This window comes from Rhea americana, unplaced genomic scaffold (assembly GCF_003343005.1).
Source record: "Rhea americana isolate MKP2758 unplaced genomic scaffold, rheAme1 scaffold_177, whole genome shotgun sequence".
NCBI classification, from domain to species: domain Eukaryota; kingdom Metazoa; phylum Chordata; class Aves; order Rheiformes; family Rheidae; genus Rhea; species Rhea americana.
In genome coordinates, this window is record NW_028185894.1 from 1,358,310 (window position 1) to 1,379,084 (window position 20,775).

At 37.1% G+C, this 20,775-nt stretch overlaps 1 protein-coding gene and 1 long non-coding RNA gene across 3 annotated transcripts in view; one reads left to right on the plus strand and one right to left on the minus strand.

The window, feature by feature from the left end:
* The window catches only part of COL8A1 (collagen type VIII alpha 1 chain), a 98,092-nt gene extending 90,456 nt beyond the window's left edge, over positions 1-7,636 (minus strand). For both annotated transcript variants that reach the window (XM_085301466.1, XM_085301467.1), the window contains exon 1: positions 7,550-7,636. The gene's annotated coding sequence lies outside the window, so the exon portion shown is untranslated. The remainder of the gene's footprint in view (positions 1-7,549) is intronic.
* LOC146597840 (uncharacterized) overlaps positions 1,369-20,775 on the plus strand; it is a 193,935-nt gene continuing 174,528 nt past the window's right edge. Inside the window, exon 1 of the long non-coding RNA XR_014895400.1 lies at positions 1,369-1,525. This is a non-coding gene — a long non-coding RNA (uncharacterized LOC146597840). The remainder of the gene's footprint in view (positions 1,526-20,775) is intronic.

Below are 20,775 nucleotides of genomic sequence, written 5' to 3' on the forward strand. Positions count from 1 at the left end.
TCTCCAGAAGGTAACAGTGGTCTGAAATAGCTCCTGAGAACAGACACTGAAAAAATGCTCTTCAGTAGGATCTGGAATCAGTGGCAACTTAGGAGGTCTATGCAATACAGCCCAAACTGAGCTATGCTAGTTGGAATTGGGATGGCAGCAGGTATTCTGTAATAGACAGAATATCTGATGGTTGCAGGGCTCTGTGGAAGAGATGCTCTGTGTGTCCACATACTGCAAAACAGTTTGCAGATTTCACTGCCCAAACTTGCATGCAATGTGTGCTCTCTCTAGGAACTTGGTTTATATGAACACTTTCATCCTTCACTGCAGTGTATTTTTGGAGCTATTCATCAGGAAGACCAGGATAGGATGGGACAGAATATTTTGCATTGTTGCCTTGTTAAATAATTTGGGAATTGCTACTTACGAAGTAGACAGGGTACCTCATGTGAACTCATATTCAGGATGTGAACTCTCAATTACACAAGTACCAAGTCTTATCAAGTAATCTACAGCTGCAGGTACATCACAAGTTTTACCTGCAGCAAATATTCACGTCTTGGAATAGATTTAAATGGAAGATGGTAACGTCTACAGCCCGTTTTGGAAAGCACAGCTAGGTTTTGCTAAGTTCTGCCCTCCCTCAGCCGAAGCTTTCCCATTCACTGGAGAGCTTGTGCTCTGTTTGAGGGTTCTTTTTTTACCCTCTTTGGGTTGACTAAAATTGTTTTTGGCCCTTTAAATTCTCCTCTCTATTTGCTCAGCAACCACAGAGGCAGTTTATTACTGAAAAGAAATCTAAGAATCAGTTTTGGCCAGCATTGTCTTGGAAAGTTCACTTTATTAACATGGTTTTGGTTTTATTTCAAAAACACTTTGACAAGCACTGACATTTTTGGAACCCGTAAAGCACAAGAGACTTGCTCCTAAAGGCCTAAGCTTTGCATTTTTCTGCAGCAAACAATGTGATGTGCTACTATGGTAAATTCAATTCAAGCCGCTGACTAAAAGGAAATAAGTATTGAGCTTTTTCTTTTTTTCTTCATTTTCTAAAATATGTTTTGTGTGAATGCAAGCGTTTGTGTGATCTGCTTGGTTAACTGCTCTTAACTTCCTTGTTTTTTATCCATAATACAGGTGATATATCAATGCTGGCAGCATAAACTTCCCTTGTGAGCCTGCTTTTGTTTCTCAAGTTTGACCTAAAGTAACCACCTTTTGACTTTTTACTGAGACTTGCCAACAGGGGTCCCAGTTGTGTGTTTTACATTAATGTCCATCAGCTGAGAGCTGGACTAAAATCATCTAATTCATTTACAGAGAAATACTGGGAAATATCTGAGTACTTTCTTTTTCTTTCTTTTTTTTTAAAGACAAGCTGAAAGAAAAGTTCTCATCTCAGCCACATAAAAGATCCTTCCTCTGATGTTCTGCACTCACTGGAGCTCTGCGTACGATGGGAAGAATGGAAGGGCAGAATAGAGATAAATCGTGTGCTGGCATAAGGAGACTTGAYTGCTAGATTTCTTCAGTGGTAAGTTGATTGTATTTGGATTGAGCATCCCTGGTGTTGTGCCATCTTAAATTCTGTCCCTTTAAAAATTATATTGAGTAAATCAGAGTCAGTGTAAACATCTCCATTTCATAGACTACAATTTGTTATATTTATTTATTGTTGCTTCATCTTACGTTTTGTTACATAACTTACAAGTGTTTTSTTAGAACCTTGGTTTGCTCTCTGGAATTTTTAATTGCAAAAATGTTGAAATGCTTTACTTGAAAGTCCCTATGCAAATATACAATGTACTATTGTCCACCACTTTCTTTCCCTTCAGAGGAAAGAATACAAGAGTATGTTGGTTTGGAAAGGGTGGTTGCTCTTTTGTTGGTAGGAAACATGCTACAGATGTTCCAAAAATATGACATAAGATATACCTCTAATGCTAATGTGTCAGGTGGTTAGTTTTGACTTATTCTGCCTTTAATAGTATAGTTTCTGCCTATCCTGTATGCTGCCATGATAAATCAACAGGAGTTAAAGTGAGCTTGGGTACCTGACCAAGAATCCTTCATTTTTTAGTGCTATAGATAGTTATTCAAACTAAAAATTTTAAGTTTGGAATATTTTATTTTTTCATCTCAACTTGATTTCAAAGTGGCTGAATAAATTGCATGACCTGTTTCTCCAGTTGCATAACCAGATTATATAGGCCTTTCCCGAGAGAATGGAAAAAATGTGTTTAGTGGTTTGGGGTTTTTTAAACATTGGAGTGGTCTTATTGGTACCATTTATTTCCATTTTGAAAATGTAGAGTTTTCAGAAGCTGACATTCTGAAGTACTACAGTGTGGGATAGCCAAGAATATTTGTGATAATCAGTGAGGCATCTCTAAACTGAGTGTAATGAGCACATGCACAGTTGTCTTGAAGAGGAAGAAAAACAAGGTGTGCCTATGAGGGTAGTATATGATGCATAACAGAAGGATGCCCTAGTTGTGTAGTATTATGAATGACCTAGCCACTAAGATGCTTCTCAAATCCTAACTGGAAAGTTTCTTACCTCCTGGGAACTTCATATTATTTTTGTGTGCCCTTATGTTGAACTCAGTGTAGTTGCTGATGAGACCCTGTAAAGAATGATGTGCACATACGTGCACAGACATCACAGTCATCAGTTTATTGTATTCAYGCAGCACTGGGAATAGAACTTATGACCTTCGCCTCCACAAACACAGCTGCTCCACTGGCTGTGGGCTTTGTAGCCAGCAGAGGGAACTGATAAACRCTCTCATAGGGCTGCTTTACATATAATTTTTTCTCACCAAGAGAGGGCATTGATTCTCACTCACTTTTAAAAAGGGTACATTACATGTCACTCTTCAACATGAATTTCACCTGTTGTTCAACAGGTCAGACAACAGACTTGTATTCATCTTGCTTTTGTGATGATATATGAACATACATGAAGAAGATTTAATCATCAAAAGATGTCCCTACACTACATAGTAGTATTAATCCCCTGCAGTGCCATTATGAGACATTAAATTCATTACACATCAAGACAATTACGGAAACTCATCCAACATTTCAGGAGTATGGGAAGACCAAGCACAATTGTTTACTGATGTGTACAGAGAATAGTCACAGTTATTGCACAACATCCACAAAAGGTTTTGGAACCAGAACTTGTCATTATCTTTTAAACACATAGAGCTTCACAACTTTTGCTGAAGGAGAATTCTTTTGGCATAAAGAATAGATCTCACTTTCTTCTGGAGGGAGGCCACAAAAAGACAACAACACTTGCACAAAACTCTAGCAAATGCAAGTGATGCTYCAAGGTATTTGGTTAATCAAAGGCAGAGCAAGCCACCTTTATGTTTTTGTCTGTTCTTGTCTTGGGTTCCTCATTACAATAGATCAGTTGAACCATTGCCCTTTTGGAAACATGACATTAGTGAAAATAGAAAATTATCTCTCTGAAGAAGGAAGCAACCMACAGCTAAGGATAATCGGAAAGCCAAAAAATAAGAAAAATACAGAGATATATTTAAGCTTCAGGCATAAAACTTAATCTTTCTTCCCTTGGGAAAAATTCTATGTCGTAAGACATAGAATTAAGTGGGCAGAAAATTCTGCCTCATATGCCTCGAGAACCTAYGGAAATTGTCCTCCCTTCTACTACTGGTAGTAATATGACAGCCTACCTAGTATCAGCCTCTATAGTCTGGAGATTCAAAATATGACCCTCCACCACTCCACCCATACTTGTGCACACCTCCCATAATATATGGCCACAGTAAATGACCGTTTTAACAACAGTCCATTCATTCAGCAAAATTTTGATGTTGCTCAAAATTGTTCATGCTCRTAATAGGCACAGGAAAGAAAAGAAATGAAACTCCATGTAATTTCAAGGGTATTAATTTAAAGAATGTAGTCTACCTCCTGGCAGTCAGGGCAGCTTCTTGTAAAATTCTACTAGCTTATATGTCAAGAGTGCTTGTGCCTCTTAAACAGAAGATAATACATTGCTACCTGCCCCTCAGTTTATGTTTCTGTACTTCAGAGGTATTAAGGCTCATAACAAACCTTAAACAGGTTACCTGTTCTCAACATTAGTCATTCTTTTTCTATTCYTTAGCACTCGTAGTCTTTCAGTTTCTTCTTGTGCATTCACTATTCAGACATCCTGTCCGTAATCGATGCATACTTAGTGGTGACTTTCAGATTAAGAGTGAGAGACAAGACTTCCAAGGGCTGCTGGGGCAATTACTCCAGAAGTCAAGCATCAGCATTCGTTAATCGTTTTTTGGACAATGTAGTATTTGCAAGGCCACAGAAGCAATTGAAGACTCTGTACCCTCATAAATTAGCTTCAGGGATGAAGACTAAAGGGACAGGGTAAGGCTAGTAGGTTTTCTCTTTTTAATGAGTATGAAATTATATCCTATGGGATTGTAGAGGTGGCATCTGATAGCAAATGTAGAAAAGGAAAGAGGAGGATATTCCATGTGCCATACAAAAGCCATACGAATAATTTTGTTTAAGTACCACATGCTTTTCCTTGAGCTCTCATTAAAAATTTTGATGTTATCAACTATTACTGAGTTACCAAGCTTGAACTCTTACAGTCAGGTGTTAGACATCATTTCTGGTCCATGGCAGTGGACCTATGCTTTGTCATCCTGCCAAGAGTGGGCTGGTCTCTGTAAACTGCATAGGGATTCAGAGTGTAAGAAAGGAGGTGATCATTTGATATTTTTTTCCCCTAAAGAACAATTTGCAAATCCTGTTAAGGGGTTGTAAAGGGTTCAAAGGGACCTGAAGTGTCAGGGGTGACTACCTCTCAAGATGCGACACTAATTCTCCCTGCTGTTCCATCCTAAGGAGTCATACAAAGATGAGCWGCAAGGGTGTGGACTCTATACACTTGAATACAAAAGGAAGCATGGGGTTAAACTGCTGGCCTGGAACCCAGAATAAAGAACTAATTGTCACTCTCTGATCTGCTGTGAATTTTCAGTGTATCCATGAGCAAGACAGGCTACATATTCAGTATCAGCATGGCCAAAGAAAAACATACCACTGCCTCACAGAGAGGTGGTGAAAGTAAATTCATGAAGATCAGAATGTGTCAAAAGCAGTAGTGGTGACAGTCATAGGAATAGATAGGTAGTTAATGATCTGCTTATCCTGTGTTTCTGTGGAACTGATATAACATTTTTGATAGTAGTGGGAACTATTCTAGTAATATAAACGGGCATTAATGCCCTAAAAGAACACTGGAAAAAACTAAGTGTAACCACCAGAAGAAATGACTTACCATGCCTGCTTAATAGTTAACTGGTCTACGGCTGAAAAATCAGTATAGTCTCAGCCTCTGTTTTGTTATTTCAAAATACTATGCTCGTTACTCCAAAAATCTGATTTCTTCTTTTCCCTACTGACTCATTTTTTTTTATTGTGGATGTAGCATTATTTAAAATGATAGTGTTTTTATCTTAATATAAGTACACTTTGATCTTATAAAAAGGAGTTTCAGATCAGCACAGAGATGAATAAATCCATTCCTGGACATATAAGTTCTGTTGGAGACTTGCAGTGCTCAGTTTCCCTTCATCCCCTGCTACAAAGTGATGCTCAGCTGAATTATCTACGCAGTCTAAGAGAAAAATTGCTCAGAGGAGATTCTGATCTAAATTAGATGCATTCCTTTGACTAGAATTTTCTTAATATGCCCTGCAATCCATTTTCCAAATGCCAAAACATTACATTTCACAGCAGGCTTTAATAAAAGGTATTTTGCTATATGCACATTTCCTGTGGCAAATGCATTTTTTGAAATGTTCTTTCTTGAGAATTGCTCTGTTAGAAATTTTGATTTATCTGATAGAATAAAATTCTGCATGAAAAAAATGAATCTTCAGTGGAGGATTTTGGACCTAAATTTAGTATACATTACACTCAAAATCACATTTATATGTTTTAGAAGAGGAGTCTTCTTGGAGAAAGARTGGAACTTTGCTATACAAATCAGATGTTAACTAAGGAATAAAGATTTTATACCTCAGAGATAGAAGGCCGGTTATGAGAAGAAACATTGGACTCTATTCCTATGGCTTCTATGGGAAATTTATGTAGATTGCCTGTTTCAAAACTAGTTTTCCTGTAAGCCTGCTGTAGAAAGCACTCTGCTTTTTTTTGTATAGTTACTTCTTTTTAAGTATACTTATGTAATCTTCCAGTCAAATAGCTGTAGGCAATGCTTTCTTTTTCCCATTAGATACAACAGATAACATTGAAAATACAGAAAAGTTTCTTAGATACACTGCACAGAAAATAACATTGTGTGCAGAGTTCTGCTGATGTTTCACAGAACTATAGCTTAAAGGTTGCAGCTCACGTGAGTAAAGCTATGTGTGGACATAATTCTTTTCTAAAAAACTTTATTTGGGGGAAGAACAGAAAAGACGCAGTTTAGAAAGAGTACTGACTATCAAGAAGAAAATATCACTTTAACTGCAGAATATATTACATATAGTACAAACAGGCAAGTTGAAGTGAGCTTTCACTGTTTGGTTTTGGTGGTTCATACTTTCCTTCGTCTCTGAGCACTGGAGACAGGCATTCTAGGATTAAGGATTTCTGTGGTGGAATTTCTCTAACAGGTGACTGTATGTTAAAAGTGCACTGACTCACACAACTTGAGAAGCTGGTACTAGTCACTAATAGATTCATCTCTGTGAGAATGGATAGATGAACAGAGGGGAGTGAAAACAGTTTTGAAACCACTTATGTTTTACTGTTTTGGCTGTTCAGCAGCTGTTTCTTTGAGACACTTAGTTTTCCTTCCTATAGCATTAGAAATACCTATGTAGGCAAACTGTAGATAAAACATAGCTCAAGCTGATCTAGAAATTTCATACATACACAAGGTCTGTTGTTCCAGGAAACAGAAGTTTGCTTGTGAGAAGTGTACTTAAAGCATATTTGGTACTAGACAGTGAATTCTATCAGCCTTATTACTGTGCTTCTGTGAGGGCAGAAGTTCAATCACATTTTTTTCAAGACACTGAAACCTGGAAAGATGCACTTCAATCCCAAAATAGGCTCAATCTGGCTTGTAAATACTACTACTACTACTACTAATAATAATAATAAAAACTTAAATTACATCTAAACAATTTTTAAAACAGAGCTTAAGGCAGTTTTAAAGTGTAGTTTTTTGATAACTTTGGACTATTACTGAGATGGAAACTGTTAGCAGGAATAATAAAATGTTAAAATTGGTCTGGGTATACTGATCTCCTCAAAATCAATCAGAAAGGGAAAGAAGAGCTTTTCTCAGCCACACAGTGTTTCCAACGATTTCTGTTTTTGTTTCATTGCTAAAACAACAGATTGTTACTAACTTAAATGTCAGATGACACTACATCTGAAAAAAAAAGGAAGAAAGCCCTGCCAACACCACCCAGTAAGGCAGTGCTAGAGCTGTCATTAAGGCTTCCTCAAAATAGCCAGTTATAACAGAAACCTGAAGTAGCAGTAATCTTACCTTGAGTATACAAGATCCAAGGAGAGAAGATCACTGGCTCAAAACAGTGGAGGACTGAGAAAGTGCTCTGATCAGCTGCTGGTAGCATGCACTTGGCTTTTATGTGCAGGTGGGAGGAGCTGCTCCCCACAGTAGGTGGGCAGTGAGGAAAGGAGGCAGACAGCCTTCAGAAGGCATTGTACATTAGGGTTTTGCTCTATGGGGGGGGGGGAAGGGGGGGAAGCAAGCTGATGGCATTCACAGGAGAAGTGTCAGATTTATTTATAAGTCTTTTAATTATTCAGTTAACTAAAGTTTTTTTAGTATATTTGTTTCTCTAAATCTAGTGCATTATTCCAGTTCCAGTTATAATGCTACTAGATCTTGCTTTGTCTTTTGTAAAGATTTTTACAGCAGTAAGATAACAATGCAAAGTAATTATCAGAAGGGCTGATTTTTCCATTCTAGGAAGGAACAGCTATGAAGAAGTAGCCTCTTGATCTTTAAAGGTGTCCAACCAAACTTGCTTTATATTTCAAATGTTTATGAGATTACCACTCCGGAATAAGCCTAAATTTCTCTTCTGCTGTGCTACCCAGCTTTTGCTTGACACTGTAACGTGTTCCATCTACACATTGGCTTTTGAGCAGTTTAGTTTAGAGCAGTTTTATTGTTCCCGGAGTCTGAGTTCTAAACAATTTTCCCAACTGCTACTCTCAAAAGGCAGATGTAGCCAAAAAGACAAACCAGTAGGAACACAAATTCCTGGTGGTTTCTGTGTTAAATTATTCATTGTTCAGTTTAACTCATGCACTGCTTTTAGAATACAGAAGAGTGGATGGCACAGTGTCTGGACACTGGCTGCTCCAGGTGGAACAGCCAGTTGTATCCACGTGGAATAAACTGAATCTGTGTCTGCATAAATCCCTTCATGAGGGACCTGGACCTTGACTGTGACCTTTGGATCTTACCATAGCACACAAGTAAAACCTGTGCTATTTTGGAACATTACTGCGTGGAGAAAGCCAGAAAGATAGAATAGGAAGGAGAGAACAGTTGTCTGAAATCAAGAGAAAGGCCAGAGGTGCAGCCTAATTAAAAGCTGTGGAGGACCAGGCAAAAAATTGAATGGGATTGGTCTTGCTCAGTGCATACAAGATCTGAACTGGTGAGGAAAGAGAGGAGTAGCATATGTCCCCAGAGAACAGGAGAGAAAGAGGATCTGAATTCATGAAAATAAGATGAGCAAGATTGTAATAGAGGTGGTGGAGATCAGTTATGGTAAGTATGACTTCTTGCACTAACGGGCCCAACTGATCACCAGATGAGGAGATGCAGGATGTTTGTGAAGCCTGGATACCTCAGTTAGTATCCTGATTTTTAGAGATCTAAGTATATCTGCTATGATCAGTGTAAATAGGTCTCAAATCCTGACATGCTTGTGATGAGGAATATAAGTGAAGTCTTAAGATGGATTCAGGGTGTCATTCACTTCCATATCTGTCATCTTTTCTCTCGAGTACAATGAGCTTATTTAGAAAAAGGAAGAACTATTAGGTGACTGAGATGATCAGCACAGATTGAGTTGCGTGCATCTTGCTTTTGTCTTTTTAGTCAGATGTGGCTTAGAAATCAAGGCTTCATCAACTTGGGTATCAGTGTTACGTGACAGAATTAGCCATATTACCTATGTGATACAACTTCTGGGTAATGTAGAATCTTCAAGCTGAAAGGGACTGTACAGGTTGCTGCCATTTCTTAAAAGTTTTGGGTTGCTGTTGGATAGCACAATCTCTACCTTGTTGCAACTAATTGTAGACAAAAGTTATGKTTTTTTTTAATTCCTGTAGCAAGCAATATGTTTTCAGGGGTCTTACAGGAGATGACTTATCTGCTCTGAGGAGATTACAATGTGATTTAAGGCAGGCAYCACTAAATAATGATAACATAGGAAGGAACAGAGTCAATAAAGGTACGCGTTACTGTGATAAGTTCATGTAATTAGTTCAGTTATGGGCACATCATGGTGCCTCAGTTGATTAGATGATGCTCATAAACTGGAATTCTACTCAGCTAATATCTAAATAATCAGATGGCTTTGTACTTACAGAAGTCTGAGTCAAGATTTTTAGAAATTGGAGAGTAAATAGGCACCCAGGTTTGTTCTTAATGACTAAACTGTTCTTATTGTCTCAAAATTGCCAAGCTTTCTATAGGTCCTTTTTAAAACCAGTGGATGCTTCTGTAAGGTCAGTATCTTTTAAAGATCAAGTTATTACTTTTCATGGAAAACAGAGTTTGAATGTGGAGTAGCTTTAGGTTGATCTTTTTTCCTTTTTTTATTTTTTTTTTTTATTTTTTTAGCTCTTCGTATGTTAAGTGCCATTTCACTTCTCAGAAGTGAATCAGTACTCAAGTGGGCTCWGTGTAAATCCTTCATACTCTGTTGGTTGTTCTGCATTGATCATGTGTCCTACGGTACTGCAGACTCAAGTGTAGCCGTAGGGTCTTTTTATACTTCCAGAACATAAGAATTAAAGATTTTCTTTAGTTCTTTCCTGTAGGGAACATTTACAAACATTAAATAAACCTACTAACACAGAAGACAGATCAAAAGCATTATACCAACAGTGATGGTTATTAAAGTATCATCATGATCTAATTATATGGCAGGTAATGTGATGAGAGTAGAGTGTTGGGCACAGTCCTTCATATTCTAGTCACTGCATCACTTATCTTCCCTAATGAGAGAATAGATGAAAACTTTACCAAAAATATCTATGGGAAATTCAGTTCAGGTTGTTACATAATTAACTGAATTTCAGGGCACACAGACTCTGCCAGGCTATACAGTAATACATTATGGACATGTGGTTGGAAGGGTTTTGTTCCTGTGCTCAGAAGCAGTGACCAACGTTTCTAAAACTGTCAGTTCACATCTACCTTTTAAAGATAAAATTATCCTTCCAAAAGTCATTTGAGTGTTCCAGCCCTCTTTCTCTGTTCTTGCCCCAACATGTCCCAATTGGTTTGCCATGAGTTTCCAAGAATTGCAAGAAGCTTAGACTTTCAGCACATCCAAAATCTGTAATGAGTACTTGCATTATTTGATAGCAGGGCTACATCTGAGTGCAGAGTAGAATGGCTAATAAGGGAATCAGCTTCATAAGAGTAGCTTAGATTTGGAGAGATCATTTTGGCACACTGTTGGCTCAGGTAAGGATTACTATATTTAATTTGTGCCAATAATGCTTTGGAGAGTAAGAAGATCATCTGCCAGAATTTGACTAACATTTTTATTGTRACTCTCTGTAATGCTCTATACAAAATCTGAAATCCACTACAATTCATTCAGAGACTCTGAACTTTTCCAAGGAGGGTTAGAGTGTGTTGGCACTTTTTTACCATTCAGGAAATTTGGCAGTGATGCTACAACAGGATTTCTGTAGCCAGCCTTTGTAGATGTCTTATAGCAGAAGTGTTACTACATAGAATGTTAGGGCACCCAACAGTATCCGTGTGGCATGTGGTGATTATGAACCAGGTCACAGCTTGCTAGTGGAGACAGAAATCTGATGGTTATTGCTACATTTTTACAGTCGTGTTAAACATATTTGCTCCTTGGTCTTTCTGTTAAAATAAATTTGCTCTAGCATACAAACTGTAGGGCAAAGAACGATTATTAACAGAGTGGCATCATACTTAAAATACAAGTAAAAATTATAGCCGTATAAATGTTGAGGCAATTCACTGTGAATCTTTTAAATGCAGATATACCATAAATTCCTGAATTTATTCCAATAAAGGAGCTAGATATTTTTCACAGTTTGCCCTGAGTGTAACTCAGCTAAAATAAATGGGACTGAATATGATGTCTGTGAATGCAGAAGGAGTTAACCTGAATAGATGAGTGGATAACCCTTCAGGTATCGACACTGGTTTCTGTAACATCACAGCTTAGATAGGTGGCTGTTTGTTTTTTAGAGGTGTTATCAAAGGAGGAGGATCCCCAAATGGTTAGATGGCATTGTGATGGCAGATGATTCTTCGTCAAGGTCAAGACATCTACATTTTTTAAATATAAACCAGATACAGTTAGAGAGACTTTCCAATGTAGAACAGGATAATACAGGGAATAGTAACCTTATGAGGTAAAAGTTAACTTCTTCAACTTTCAGCTATAATTTTAACAACACCATAACTAAAAAAAGAAGAATGACATTTCTGAGTTTTTCATGACTTTTGTTGATATAAAAATATTCTGACAGCCTGCAGGTGAATTTTTGTTAGCCTATGCAACTGTCATGGAAATGAGTTCTTCTTTTCATTTTTTTGACAGTAGGACCAAAGACTTTAACAATTTCTCCACTCCAAAAGAAGTGTATTTTAGTAACTTACAGTTTCAAGTAACGTTACATTTTCTGTTGTGCTTCCCATCATTTTAAGTTCTACCCAAAGTCTTTCTAGCAAGTTTTCCATTTGAAGGATTAAGTGCTACAATGCTGCAGTTGTATATAGTGATGTTTTTTAACAGTAGAGATACACAAGCCTGGAGTGGAGAATAAGGGAAGAGAGTAAACAGTTCCCAATGTGCAAGTTCAATTAATTTTGTTTCCTCCATGTGTCACTGTGTCCTGGAGAGATTGCTGCCTCTTASATTTGCATCTGTAGATTAGGGCCAGTCAGATGGTGTGGCTAGAAAACTACTCTATGCCAATCCAAAATAGGATACAAAGTCAAGATAAAGTTTTGAAAGTGTAGATCTTGTGTTGTAGATAACTATACACTGAGGGCCCGAAGCACATTTAAAAAATACCTGCCTACCTCAAGCAACATTTTCTTCTATAGGACAGGATCCATACTTTTACATATGACATAATAGAGGCAGAACTGGAAATAACTGGGTAGAGTTGATATGGAACATATTGTAGCCATAACTGAGGACATTTTTCATCTGTCTTGCCTATGCTGATTCTGTTTAGTGTTGTCTCCAGCAATGAAAAAGGAATCCAGTCCAAAGCTGATAATATAGTCTCGACCCATTCATGTACTGTATTTTTTATATTACCTCCAATTGTTTGCATTATTTATGTCCTATATTAAATGCCTTTCTATAGCTGTGTATCAGCTTCGGAACTTCCGAACGTACAGTTGAAGTTGATGACAACTATATCAAAACAGAAATAAGGTACTTTCTTTTAACAGCGAGTGTCTTCCAATCTTAAAAACTACTATTTTTTTTTWAAGAATGTTTATGATACAGTGTAAACCAAATTTAACAAATAAAGGCTAGAGAGTGTTTGGCTGAGGAGCAGCTCTGCCTAAAAGGAGAGCCTTGATAGCCAGCAAGTGGCATGACATGAACAAGCAATGTGCCCTGGCAGCAAAGAAGGCCAGTAACATGCTTAGCTGCATGAACAAGAGCACTCAGCACTCATTAGACCATATTGAGAATATCATGTCCAGTTTTGGGCCCCCCAATGTATGAGAAACACTGATAAACTGGAGCGAGTCCAGTGGACAGCCACTGAGACAGTCCTGGGGCTGGAGTACTTACACTGTGAGAAGAAGCTGAGGGATTGAGCTTGTTCAGCCTGGAAAAGAGGCGGCTTCGAGAGCACCTAACAGCAGCCCCCCAGGATGTATGGGGAGGTTACCAAGAAGATGGGGCCAGACTCTTCACAGCAGTGCATGGTGGGATGACAAAAGGCAACAGGCATAAGATGAAACAAGAAAGGTTCAGACTGGAAGACTGGATACAAGGAAAAGCCTTTTCCCCATGAGRACAGTGAAATGGTGGAGGTAATTGCCCAGTGAGGCTCCATCCTTGGAATTTTTCTAGACCTGACTGGATAAAGCCTTGAGCAGCCTGGTCTGACCTCAGCTGATCCTGCTTTGAGCAGGGAGTTGAACTAGAGACCTCCTCAGGTCTCCTGCTGCCTGAGTTACTTTGTGATCCTATGACACAGCACAAAAATAATGAGTAGGGTTTCTTAGATGCTATTTTGCAAGAGTTTATATTAGTTGGTTTTCAGTTCATGTGCATTTAAGAGATTGGGGCATTGGCCCAGTGAATGATTGAAGTTGGTACCAAATGCCCATATATTCAAAGTTAGAATGCTTGTATATTGCTGAAAAATAACCAAAATTACAAATGGAAGTCTTAATTTGTAACATACCATTGAAGATKAAATAACAGTTGTCTTCAGTTCCGCCAGATTGTGCTTGGTGGCAGTATTATGCATTCTGTGTGTGGTTTTGAGTATTTTTCTCTTACTTAAACAAGTTTCCTGAAAGTTTATTTAATGAAGCCAAGTGGCACACATTTTGGCTGCAATATATATTCTTTTAAATCTCTTTGCCAAAAGATTATATAGTGTTTTTTATTTTAGAAAACTAATTTGTACTCTGTTTCAAACGATATATATCATCCTTGGGAAAATACATTTCTCATCAAAGGAAATATTTGCCCCAGTGACACAGAAGTTAAAAAGGGAGTGAAAGAGTATTTGAAGAAAAATGTTCATGTTTACTGATCCATCTCTGCTACACAGCCTTCAAGCCTTCTTTCACAGATAATGCTCACTTCCTTGCTACACGTTTCTTAGTTTCCAAGTAATCCATTTTTATGCTACCTTGCTTACATCATTGTCTATTAATAACTTCTTTCCTTTTCTCTGCAAAAAAAGCCCTATGAAGACAAGATTAAAGTATTTACCTTCATTAATTTCAAACAGCCTTGTACTATGAGAAAATCACTAAACCATAGGAATTTGACCCCAAACGTCATAACAGGTTTTTGTTCAGGACATATCTTTATTGCATATTTGGTCATTGGCAAAATTTATTTTTAAAGAGTAATGAGTGAGTTTTTTTTCAAACTTAAAATGTACATAAATTGTACTACAGATGAACCTGTGGAAACTTTGCAGAGAACACCTAAAATACATATTATAATGACAACCCACATTTTCTTCAAATTTTAGTATTAAAAGGTGAAGGAAGACCTAACTGTTTATTCTAATTCATGAGAATATTATGTAAAGGAAGCAGACCGGCTTTTGCTCATAATGGTACCATGCCAAAATAGGAGTGAGAGAAGAGACATGACTAACAATGCTTATACAGACTTCAGTAGAGTCTTCCAATCCTTCAGTGATTTTTTCCAGGTTTCTTTTTTTGATAGACTCAATCAGAGCRGAGCCTATGGAGTGTTTCTCAAAGAAAACCTGTCACCTCAATGCTGTTTGCAAGTGTTTCTTGGCTTCCATTTATTTATTAAATTTATTATTATTAAAGCTTTGAGCAAGTAGTTTTCCTCTTTTGATTTTGGTTCACAATTCAGTGTTTTCATTACACTGTTCTAGTGTAGACATTAAACCTTACTATGGTTCCCAGGAACCATAGAGACTAAGATCAAGTAAGCTGAGGATAACCACAATTACTTCATAGGCTTCTTTGGCTTTCTTCTTTTTTTAAACAAAGAACTTCAATGAACTTCCAAACGAGCAATAAAATCTGGAGCAAGTCCTCTAAACTCTTATTAGCATGATGATTAGGAAGACATCTGAGTGCTCTGTCCAGCTTGTGTCTCAGATCTTTCATAGGAAAAGAATGAAAAATGATTACAATAGGACAACATTAAATTAAAGAATGTTCTGAGATGGATGAAAACTTTTTCTCACTTTGTTGATGAATAGATACCACACTCAAGTAAATTTCAGTGTTTTAAAGGATGGTTTTAAGTATTAGTCTATTGGTTAGTGAGCAGTTTGCTTACCACTGTGTTCATTAAGAGAAAGAAAGGAATGCAAAATCAATGTTTCAAGAAACTTGAGCTCTTTCGACTCCATTCCCAAAGTAGTACTTTGCTCTTTTGCTTTTTCTGCTTTTTTGGTGTTTTGTCTGGAAAAATTTTTCTGTTGAACTTTCAAAACATTACCTTGAAAAACTGAGTAGAAAATAATCGTTGCTGTATGTTATCTTCTGGAGGGTCAGAGGACTTCTCCTAACTGTGGAAGTTCAGTAAAGACAACCTTTGGAAGATAATTATAATTCCTTGATTTTATTAACTTGTCTCTCCTTTGCATAAAGGATACGCTCTCATAGTGTTACTCTCCTCCTGTTAAAACTGGAGGAATTAGATTAATATTGGCTATTTCTTGAAATTCCACCAAAGCTTTAGAAGCCTTTGTTAATGCACTATAATGCAGTGCATCTTGCTCAACAAATGAATGACAAGAGAGTAAACTCGCCATGTACTTAGCAGAGATCTGTTGCATATTGGATGATACTGGTAAATTTGCTTTTCGTTTCTATGTCTCTTGGATAGATTTAGTGGCAACCCACCAATCCACCTGCAGAAAGGCTTTTCCTGTTTCCTTCATGTCTGATCCCTCTTCAGCCTATGTGTCAGAGGAGCTTCTGCAAAAAGGCAGAACACTGACTGTGATTAATCAGAGAATTCTGCTCCTGTAGAGTCTTGTGTAAGTGTCAGAGGGGTAAAGTGTTCAGAAATGTCATATCTTTGTAATAGGACTTGTTCTTCCACTACAGGAGAAGAAGAAAAATAGTACTACTAGTAAACTGTATTCTCCTATGGGAGATTCATAGACCTCTGCTGTAAATCATTGAGCTAAATGTGGATTTCTTGCACTGGCATACTTTTAGGCTGTTTGTCAAACTGCTTATAGTCCAATTTTCAAGTCAGTACTCAATGTTATAAATTTTAAAAGTTACAGAGCACTTGACATTATTATATTCCTGAGAGGGCTCAGTTCAGAGTTGTTTATTTTACACGAGTACAAGAACCCTTGTGGCAAGGGTCTGTCATTCACCCAGTTACAACAAGAAAAAGAACTACTGAAACTTCTCTCTGAGTGTAGAACATCATGCGAAAGCCTTTCTGCTCCATACAAATGCAAGGGCACTTCATATCTTTAAGCATTTATTTCTATTTATGTTGGCCTCGAAGGAGTGTCCAACTGTAACTTTTTCTCCAACAGTTTTATGTTTGTGTGTTACTGTTAACATTTGTATAAATGCGAAGCCAAAATCATTTTGTCCCACAGACCTTGGACAAAGTTTATGCCAACTAAAGAAGCATTTTATTTGATGGTATTTTTTTCCCCTTTAATAAATAGAATCAGCTCCCTGTAACTCTGGTGGGATTCTCAGCAACAATTCTAGAGCAACTCTTCCCTAAATCCCTTAGAAATGAACTGTCCGAAACACATAGTTGACTATGGAGTGAAGTAGACTATGAATTCACTCCAAATCAACTACTCTTTGGTAGCTCCTACCTTCATATGCTTACCATGCAGCAAAGGTGAAGTAATTGAATCGCAAACCACTCAGAAACAGGAATTTACTGTGAAACAGCTGACAGGCTTGTTATCCTGCATTAACTTATTCATATATCCTTGGCAGTATTTATCTCGTGTTTTGTCTGATAGAGCTTACCTGACTGCTCCAGAGAAATATGGAGTGTAAGTAAGTCCTATGTTTAGTTTCTGGTTTGGATAGCCATCTGAAGTCAGAGATACTTATTTGTACCATCTGATTTAGGAACAATGGCAATAGGCTTTCTCACAGGATTCTCTGTACTTTTCTAGAGGCAGAGGAAATACCATCACTTTCTCAGGCTTTTATGATGTGTGGTTTTGGATGAGAAAGCAATTGTCGTGTGTACTTTGTTAATGATTTGGAATTTTCAGCTGGTTTTCCCAATATTTTTTCTTTAAGAACACTTTTGTAATTTAAGTTGTTTGCTGAGTCTTATGGAAGCAGGAAAATCATGACAGAGTAGGCCTGCACTGTGCTATTCTGATATTTGCATCTTAGAATGCTGCACTGCTGGAAGAATATACAGACATTGTCCTACTGCGATCATGCTGAATGGTTTAGGATATATTTCTAAATTGCAGGCAGGTTGTCTGAAGCAAATAAAGATTTTTAGCTTTTCTTAATTATAGCAAACAAAATAAATAGGAAAAAGTGGCAGGCAGCTTGAAGGTTAGGTAACTAGAGCGTCTTGCAAGTCTGGACTCAGCACTTTTTGAAAGGAATTTAGTTTTTGCACAGTTGGTTTCAGGTTGTTTTTAAAATTTTTTATAGTTATTTTTTGTCTTGTATTTTCTATTCCAGTTCCCTCACCCCTATTTCCTTTGTTTTGAAAAAAAAAATCTCTCATATTAATGTAGGCAAAGAAGTTTACAGAGTACCTGTAATCACTGCTGTGTGGTAATAGTTAGCAAAAAATGATTTCTTTTCTTTCTTTTCCTTTTTTTTTTTACTGGTATTGTGTTCAAGGCCTTGTTGTGGAGAGGCCCAGCTTCCATCAGGCCTCTCCAACCATGTCTTTGTATGGCAACTGTATCATTCTGGAACAGCAAAGTCCAATGTGAAGTTCATTAGAACTGGAGAAGAAGTGGACTTGATCAAAGCTTCTGACTGTGGAGTAGTCTACAGAAAGAGACAAGACAGAGCCCACATCAGATTACACTAAAGAAATTGGCAAATTCTATTATTCCTATCATAATTCTCTTTTTTTTAAGGCTTACAATTATCCAAGAAAACACCTTGTGCTTATTTTCTGTAAATAAGGTCTCCACAATGGGTCTCAGGCTGGATGCTGAAATTTTTAAATGTTTCAGAAATCTTGGCTAACAAATTTATAGCACACTCACTTTTGGAAAACAAACAAACTAATAAAAAGGCAAGTCTTGGAGAGGCAGTGTGCAGAACTCACCTTTGTGCAAGTGAAACTGATCCAGTCAGAATCACTGTATAATTCTTAGTTATTCTGACAAAAAACCTAACATCAATATACATGTATAATCTTTCTTGTCAAAGTAGAAATCCTTATGGGAACATCTGAGCTTGTGTTACTTCAGCGTATTTTCTTTCCAACTTGTGAGAAGCAGGAAATAGGAGGATCCTCAAGAGATTTTTTTCTTGTTTGACTTAACTTTTGAGTTGTAGGAATTGGTATAGTGTATTCTGAGTGTTACTGACTGATGGAGGTACTTCCAGCATGCGTACTAATTTATTTGCTTGAAACAAGAACCAGTCACAATCTGTAGGTAGGATAGTAAGTTAAAGGGGAATGCAGTTATATTTGGAATTGTCATTTTAAAATATGTGCACTGCACCCAGTGGCCACAGAAGGAGAATCAAAGACAATTACTGAACATAAAAATTTAGTGTTCTTGATGCTCTAGAATAACATTTCATGGCATAATATTTTTCACATTTCTGAAGACAATTGAGAATAAATTATAATATTATGTATGAGGAAAGAATCTGTGTTTTTTTATGAGAATGAACAGTGGTTTGAGTATTGTCTCTGCGTAATTATTTGATTTAGCAGTGGTGTATGCGTGTGTGTGTGTATGCACATACCTATACATATAAATACRCATACATACCCAGCTGCCCTGTATGGAACTGACACAGAGTAACTTAACAGAGAATCATAATAGTGATGGCTCATAGCTCATGCTAATTTACTTCCTAAGCTAAGTGTTGAAGACATTGGTATTTTTTAGGTCAAGAGTCTGAATGCTTGCTCCACAACTTCCAAAGAAACTCATATTGGCTGTGTCCTGTGGTGATACGGGTTCAATGCATTTCTTCATTGCATTTTATTTATAAATGGCCATTCAATTGGTTCCTAAAATACAGACTGAATAAACCAAAGGCAGAGCAATTACAGACATTCAGAGGAAAGAACATTCTTTTCTTTAAACTGAAAAATTCTKACTTTCATTCTTTGTGTATTTGGAGTACCTTCTTCCCTCTAGTCACATTTGTTTGTTCAAATAGTATGTGGTCCTATAGAGCAGGACAGCTTCTGCAAAAAGGTGTCCTGCTATACATACAAATATTCATACTCTGCTTAACGCTGACAAGGACCAATTTTAGGCATCCTGCTTCAAGAAAGATGTGCGCTATCCAGAATATAGCAAAGAGAATGATCACAGATCTACAACTCCTGGCCTACAAAGAAATGTAGTTTTGGTTGTTTAGTTGAAAGAGGAGAAGATTTAGGGTGAACATAAACAGTCTTCAAAAATACGCGAAAGGACRTTTCAAAGAGGAAGAGGCAAACCAATAAATGTCAGAATTTAGAGCCACGAACAGTGAGAGTTCACTATCATATAAAAAGTTTTATTTGCAGGAGGATCTCAACTAGTCTGTGATTACTTTGTTTACACTAGAACATTTGTACAGCCAACTTGAAAGTCTTCTGTGTTGCATTGGGAGTTATCCAGACAGTGTGAAAAMCAGTACCAAGCACTTTAAATGAAACAGTACCAAGCACTTTAAATGACTGTTCATATGCTTTGAATAGCAAATACTTGAAGCCATTGTTCCAGTGAAAAATTTATTAGCAATCTATAAAGTAGAATATGTTCACATAAAAAGTTACTTGAATAATTTTGAAGGCTAAAAGCCTGCAGTTGATTCTGACCTAAAAGGGGCTAAATTATTGCCACAGACTGCTCAGCTTTACTCAGTATTCATTTTCACTTTTGAACCATTCAGGATTACTGTTTCTGGGTTTTCCCTGTATTCAGTCTTTATATTTCAGATTACTTCCTCTAGCAGTACTAGTTTACATTTTTTTWAATTATATAGTTATTTTCTACTGATGTTTCCAGTCTCCCTTGTCTGTGTGTGTCTTACTCCTTATCGATACAAATGTTAATAAAGGGCTAGATATTGCTTGGAAAAAGTAAATAAATGCTTTTTCCCAAGTTATATCTTAAGGTAGTTCAGAAACTTTGGCCCACATAAAATTCTTTTTTGGCATCATAGAAATCAGGTAGATCCCAAAAAACTGGGAAACAAGTATTGTGGCAAATTACAAATGACTCATGCATTTTAGTTTCCATCCTTTTTCTGAAGCAATTTCAACAGACACTGACCCTCCTCTAAAATCTTTTTAATATCCCTATAAATATTATGGGAGAAAATTACTGGACTTCTAGACATCAAATTTGATTCAAATGATGGCACATCATTGCCACTGCTAATAAGAGAAGAGAGCAGACTTAGTATATGAGTCCTATGTCTTTGTAACTAATGTGAAGACTTTCACTAGATAATTGGCATACTGCAAATCTAGGATTTCACAGGTGATACAAATTCCCAAATTCTGAAGAATCCAAAATCATGGTCAATATCAGAAGATTGTAAACAATTCCCAAAAACCATTGCATTGGTTTTGAAAGATTTTCCAA